A 7,660-nucleotide genomic window follows, 5' to 3' on the forward strand; every position below is an offset into this window, starting at 1 on the left:
AATCAGCGTAAGTTCTGCTGTAGCGTTTGACTGCTGTGTCTCCATTTAGGACCTTTGGAATAAAGCCGCTGTGGAAGTTTCAAGAGAGATTACAGAAGAGCACTGACTCTTCCACACTGGTCTCGTACGCCCGTAGCTTGTGGGAATGTAATGCTGTGGTTTTAGTGCTTTTCTCCAAAGCAAATACTCTTCTAATACATAAATGCTCTGCTTTCACATCGGTATTAACACCAAATAGAACTTCCAGTAAATGTCTCAGCTTCTGGCCACACAACTTCATTTTTATCAGGGAATGTAAAAGTGCTGACACTGTATTTGTTCGTGGTCTCCAAGAGACCCACACAGGGGATCAGCTTTTGGCTGCAGAGATGAGAATATCTGCCCATACGACTGCTACTTCATACCACTCGGAGATGGACCCCTCGAACACAGCAGGGTCAGACAAGCAGGACAATCTCCTCCTGAGCAAAGCGTCTGGCTGCTAGGTTATCGAAATCCTGTTCTGGGAGCAGCAGTGCCGTGGCTGTGCAGCCCTTCCTAGCTCAGCCTTGCCCCACTCGCAGGCTCGCTCGGCTCGCCCCGTGACGGCACTGCGCTACCGACGCGAGAGCCGCGGCCGTGCCCTGACCCCGGGCGGGAGCGGCGCTGCGCGTGGCAACACTGACCCCCAGCGGCCCGGCAGCTCCACCGCGCGGGAAGGAATCGCCACGGCCCTTTTCCTTTGTGCATATACACGCACAAACATACACGTAAACAGATGAGGTGAGGAGCTGTAGAGGATGACCCGGGAGTGCAGCTAAGCAGCACCACAGAGGTGCACCCTCAAAGGGCCGATCCCTCCAAGGCCTGTTCGTGTTGGGTACCGATGCCAGTGTACGGCAGATACAAACTGCCACTCCATCCTGAAGGCCTGCTGCACTTGCTGCAGATCTGTATGTGTAACTGCACTGCAGACAAGAGGATAGGTTTGTAGTCTCTTGAAGAAGAAAGCAGAAATATTTCAAGTTTCCAGCAGCACGCCTCTGTTTCCAGCAAAGTTGAAAGCTATGAAATGGGCACATAGGCCATATGTACATAAAAAAGCCAGTCAAAAATGATCATAATGAAATGATTATTTCCTTAAGAGCTTCCAAAGCCCTGGGACAAAATAGGATACATGCTCTTTGGCTTCTTTGATTCAGCAGCGTATTTCTCAGATTTACATCCTGGTGCAGTTACAACCTAGAAATACTCTTCATGGAGCTGAGTGCAAACCCCACAGGCTCCTGTGCCAGCCAGTCCTTTCTCACTACTTATGGTGCACAGTCTCTGTGGAAACTAAAGCTAAAAATAATCCCCTCATCTCCTCTCTTGTCATATGCTGGGTTTGCTCTAACCATAACTGCTTGATCTACCTGCATTCATCATCTTTGGGGATGAAATCCCACCAGCCCCGTGCCTGTTTGTGCAGCCTCTGTGTCTTTTCCAGCTCCATCTCCTCCCCTGCTACCAGTGCTAGCCTTGGTCATTGCTTGTATGCTGTCTTCAAGCTGCCTTGTGTGCCACAGCCACTGCTGGGAAACTGATAGCCCAAAGCTCAGACCTGAGCTTTTGCAGTGTGACGGACTGTAGCACTATATTTCTACTTTAGACCTATTACCAGTACATTGCCTTCTTTACTCTCCTCTTCTGCTTCTGGCATGGGATATCTTCTTTGCTGGCTGGTTGACCAAGCTCCAATATGAAACACTCAGTTCAATCCCATCATGGTTGCTTCCATGGTGTAAACATGACTTGCTCCAACAGTGCTATAAGTACACTGTGTCAGCAAGAAGTTTACAGGCAATGTTTGACCCTCTGGATGGGGAACCGGGGGGGAAAGGCTCCCAAGGTACAATATTCCACAAAGCCATGTTGCTAAAGAATAATAGTTTTGATCTGATGGCATCATAGCTTCCTTTTGATTAATTCAGAATAGAGCACAGCAGAAAAATAATAATAAAAAAAAAATCCCATGATCTTTAGACAGCCAGTGTGTGTCCAGCCTTTGGTTTCTTTGCTGGATACCAAGCTTCAGGTCCTCTCCTGCAGGCAGTCAAAATTTCCTGCCCAAATGGTACCAAATGATCTGGCTAAAGAGCTGAGTGATAGAAGAGAACAAATCGGGGAAAAAAAAAAACAACCAAAAACACATGAGACCATCCAGGCCATAGACACTTCCTTCCCTATGGGTGTGATATCTTAGCCTGCAGGATGAGGGACGATATTGAACATATGTTCTCCAGTCATTGTAGAGCTTATGAAGTGAAACTTGAGAACACAATTCCCACATCACTGAAACGGTTGTGGGATGCAACTAAAACATCTTGTGGTAAGAAAGCCAGCACAAAAGCATAAAACAGCAATTAACAATCATAGCAGTTATTAAATCACGCTTTAAAAGAAAACCCCAACAAACTTGAAAAGGAATATGGTCTAAAGGCTCAAAAAAAGTAATACATTTACAGTTCAGAAAAAGGGAAAGAAAAGTGACAGAAGCAGAAAAATGGCAGAATCCAGCAGAAGGATTAAGATGCACAGTGCAGCGATTCGCCTGAGAGCAAAGGAGAGCTCCAAGGGAACCTGACTGTATTAAATGCAAAGCTAAAATTAGATGCTTGCAAAGCAGATCAAGATGCAAAAATTAAAAATAGCTCCTGCATCTGCAGAATGTGATGGAGAATTAGATTTGAAGTCACCAGAGGAAAATGATTTAGGGAATGATGTATATATATGGGAAAATGAAAATGAGCTGGGACCAGCAGTATGTGTAACAACTGACAGGTTACCACCCCAAAGTGGGGAGGTGCAGCAAGCAGAACCCCAGCTGCTTTACAATACAAGAAACAGCCCAGGGAATTTAGGACAGATAGCTATGGAACCTCGGCCACAAGGTGGAAACACAGCTGTGGTCCAGAGCGTGGTACTTCTAGAAAAATACTTGAATCGAACTGAAATTAACTGAGAAAACTTGGAGCATCTGCTTTTACTCAGATCGAGAATCAGACTCTAAGGGAGCTGTACAGAGCCTCCTTCACCGCTGTGTTAAGGCAAACTGCCCGGCAGACTGGTAAGAAGAAAATGCAGCTGACAGCAGTAACATCTCCTTCAGACAACAAGTGCATTTTATGAATAAATGAGGAATTGCTCAGACATTGGCTGGATGCAGTGCCAAGTACAAGCCACTCCTCACTGGCAGGGCATAGGTAGCTGACAGCAGTAACATAAGCCAGGTTCCTTCACCATGCTCACTAAATCACATCACTCAGTGCTGCATCTCTGTATTTCTTGAACATCTCCATGGACAATACAGGTCCCAGAGTGACTCCACTCATATGACCCTACAGGAGATGTGATGTGGACAGATCTCTCTTGGACCTCAATTCCTATGACTTTTCTTGCAGGGTTGTGGCCAATATCTTCACCCACTGCCAACAGAATGCCAACTACCATATCAGTGGCTCTTCTGGGACTTGATGCACTCAGCAAGTTCATTTCTCAGCACAGCTGCACAGATCTGACCCTCAGATCACAGGTCATGGCCTCCTAAGCCACAAGTTAGCTGGTTCCTTTGACATCTCTTAATGACGACAGGATTTTGTTCTCAGCCTGAAAGCTCCCCACTGATATCCTATTCCAACCCTTTTGCTCCATTTTTTTCCACTGCCACTGTCCAGCCTCCCCTCCTACCCTGGTCTTCTGATCACGGCTCCTCACAACCACACCACAAATCACCCCTCAGTGCACGTGCTAGCGCTGCATAGCTACAGCTTGCTATGAGGAGGATCCACACACGCTCTGAAGATTTTTGAGCTTGCACTACTGAAGGCTGCTAGGATTGCTGTCAGCTGAGGATAGCTCAGTGGAGAGACCTGGCAGATTTCCAGGCCCTTTGTTTCCTCAGCACAGAGGGATAAACATGCTGCATCTCCTGTTAGCCACAGAGATACTCATGCAGTCAAAATAAAGCTGGTAAAACAGGCAGGTTTCCCCCTTCCCCCCCCTTGCTTTTGTCAGTAAATAAGGCACTAAGCATCTCAGTGCTGCCAGCATGGATGTGATATCAATTCAAAGCAAAGGCTCCTCAGCCCTTTGTGGGTGTCCAGTGTAAATGAGAGCAGCTGCTTGCTCCTACTGCACCAAGTCCCATCTCATCTCAGCTGCAAGACTCCAACAGACATCAAAGCCAGCAGTATCCTACAGCAATTCCCTCTTTTTGAAGCAAAACAAGCCTTATCCTAATGAACAAGGAAGGGACACATGGTTATTCTTTCTGAAATCTTGCTTGCTGTGGACTGTGCATCACATTCACCTCAGCCTGCAGAGCCAGGACACCATTAACATTAACCTGATTGATGACTGCAAACGTGGCGTGCTCAATTTGAATTTCTTCTGAAATTACATCCATTTATGTATATTTTAGTCTCATTTGCCATGTTTTGTCTGTCTTCTAAGGGAAGCACTCCAGGGAAGGAACACATTTCATCTACAAGTGTAAGAGAGCTTCAGACTACGGGGAACAGGAATATCTCTTCATACAGACCTTACAGAAGTAGAGCATGTTAAACCCCAGCTTTATTTCAGCTTCACTTGCAGGCTAGACCTTGGCCAATGAAGAATACACTGATCTAATCACTTCCTTCTCTCACATGCAAAATACACACAATTACCATTTTATAACAAAAAAATACATCACTGACTCTAACAGCATTTTTTATGACAGTCAGCTCATTGCAGAACTGAAGCTTCAGGTGGTAAACAGACAGGAACAAGATTTTGTTAATTTTATTTAAAAAAAAACACTATTAAAGGGAAAAATAGTATTGTAGACAACCTTAAGTCTTAAAGAATTATGAGATTGAAGAGTCTAATTAGTCTCTAATTAGCTATTTATCTCCTCAAGCAATAAGCAAACTCAGAAGTTTTAGACCTTAGGATTCAATGTGTGCTCAAAGTAAGCATGATGCAAGCAGGGAGCCTCTGGCTAAAAGAGAAAAACAAGGTACAAAGGCAAACAGTCACCCAGAGGTGATAAAAGAAAACACAGTACAGAACTTGGGGGAAAAAAAACCTTCGTTCAACCTTGCTCAAAGCAGTGCAACTTTGATCAAGTCACAAATACCAGTTTACTCCAAAATTAAAAATATAGCAATGGAATTACCTTAACACCTAAATATTGTCTTTGCAGTAAGCTTGTAGCAGTGATCATACAGATTTTTATTTTTTATTTTTTTTTAAATCTTAGTCTCAAGTGTCTATAATTCTACCAGGAACACTGAGAAGGGTCAATAGTTTTGACATAACTACCCTCCCCCCCCAAAGTGAAAAAACCTTCTAAGCAGCAAAGTTATTATATTTTCCCCCTTTTTAAACCAACACTTTTTTGCTCTTCCCATTTGTACACATGATATAAACATACTGTTACAAAAGCAGCCATTGGTGCTAACTGTCATGGCAGTCTTTAATTAAAGAAATCTCTTCAAGGAAAAGTGAGAATTTAAGGTTTGAAGTTAGTTGGGGCATGGAATTGATACAAGAGAAGAGGTCAGAAAGGACACCACAGAGGTTGTTTTTGGCACATGTTCTTGGAAGACGGGAGAACAGTTAGCGCAAGACCACTTAAAAATAATGCCTCCTTATATTCATAATCAACTATCTGGCTCAGTACTTTAAATCTTGATAAAAGCATCATGCCCTGCATTAGCTAATGCCTAAGCATCGTAATTGCAGCCTTTCAACAAGATTCACACTATTTTTAGCCCAATGCAATTCTGCTGGGCACGACCCAGCTGGTAGCAGAGATGAAAGGCAAGATGAGGCTCAGCACTTGATATCAGTAATGCCAGTGAAGCTTCAAGACCCAATTAAGACTACTGAAATGACAGAAACCTAACCCAGCCAGGAATCATTTTCTGAAGGCTTGATGTAAAGAAAGTGCCAAGAGCATAAGACTACTAACAGCTTACACATCCTGGCAATTCATACAGAAGAGATACCTAAGCAAGGCTGTGGAGACAGCTTAGTCAAGTACTACATTAACACCAACCACTGACTGCCTGAGGATTTTTGAATATGAAGACCAACAGTACTGCCAAAAGCAGAACACATTGACAGTTTTATCAGTCCTTCAGAAGAAAGCATCTGCAGAGCAATTTATACTGGGTGGTCCTAAACAATACCCCCAGAGCTGGCATTGAAGAAGAGCCAGGTGTTCAGTTAACACCAGTTAAACAAACAGAGCAGACTAACATATAATAAATCACTGTTGCTACAAAAAAAAAAATCCATAAAGTTACCAAAAAAAAAAAACCACACCAAACCCTGAACAAACCTGTAACAGGTGTAGCCTGTTCAACATCTCATTTCTCCCACCCCATAGGCTTTTTAGGCTGAGAATTGCACCTTGCCTACCAGAAGGTACAGCAGACAGCTTCCTTGAGCTAGGGGAAGCGAGATGCAGGGAATCATAGAATCAATCAAATTGGAAAAGGCCTTAAGATCATTAAGTCCAACCACAACCTAACCATACTACCCTAAAAACCTTCCGCTAAATCCCTGAGTACCACATCCAAACAGTTTTTAAACACATAGAATCACAAGGTTGGAAATGACCTATAAGATCATCTAGTCCAACCATCTTCTCATTACCACAAGCAACCACATCCAAGTATGGTGACCCAACCACCTCCCTGGGAAGCCTATTCCAGTGCTTAACAACTCTTTCTGTAAAGGCATCCAACCTAAATTCACCCTGGTGCAATTTGAGGCCACTTCCCCTCATCCTGTCACCAGTGAGAAGAGACCAACCCCACTCTTGCTGTAAGCACCTTTCAGATAATTGAAGACAGCAATAACGTCTCCCCTCAGCCTCCTTTTCCCCAGACTAAACAGCCCCATTTCCTTCAGTCTCTCTTCATAGGGCACATTCTCCAAGCTCTTCACAAGCCTTGTTGCCCTTCTTTGGACCTGCTCCAGCAGGTCACTGTCCCTTTTGTACTGAGGAGAAGGTCTCAAAGAGACCACATTTTGATTTTCATGTCATACCCCTGATGCGTGGATTGGAGTTGAGTACTACTTTTCTCCTGCATTCCCTCAGAATAAGCCTTTGTAAGGTGATATAGTACTTGATTCATGAGTGATTATAAAATAAAACCAGCTTGCCTATTTATCAGTCAGAGTTGGTATTGTTAAACAGGAAATAGTGAGATACCCTTAGCTTTCAAAACCCTTATTCTTGAACAGGGCAGAAGGAATGTCCTTTAAAAAGGCCATGTGAACACTGCATTTCTTAATGCTTCCAAAATAAAACTCAGTTGAAACTTTGGACAGTTAAAAGTAATAAAGGGCCCCATACAACAGGCTGACAGAAGTGCTGCACAGCACCAGGTAATTGTAATATGCTCAAGTAAGAGATGGTCCTTTCAAAGACAGAAAATCTTCACCCCCCCAAAAAAAAAGAGAAAAATAAATAAAAAAAAAACCACACTAAACAAAAAAGTCACCCACTAAAATCCAATTCAAGGCAGTCTAACTGCTCTTCCACAGCACAGTTATCTCATTCAGCTAGCAAGGTCAGAAGTAGCTAAAGCCACATCCCAACATGTCTGCATCTATTACACTAGTAAGGACATAAGGCACACTC

The sequence above is a fragment of the Meleagris gallopavo genome, chromosome 1 (assembly GCF_905368555.1).
Source record: "Meleagris gallopavo chromosome 1, MGAL_WU_HG_1.1, whole genome shotgun sequence".
Taxonomy (NCBI): domain Eukaryota; kingdom Metazoa; phylum Chordata; class Aves; order Galliformes; family Phasianidae; genus Meleagris; species Meleagris gallopavo.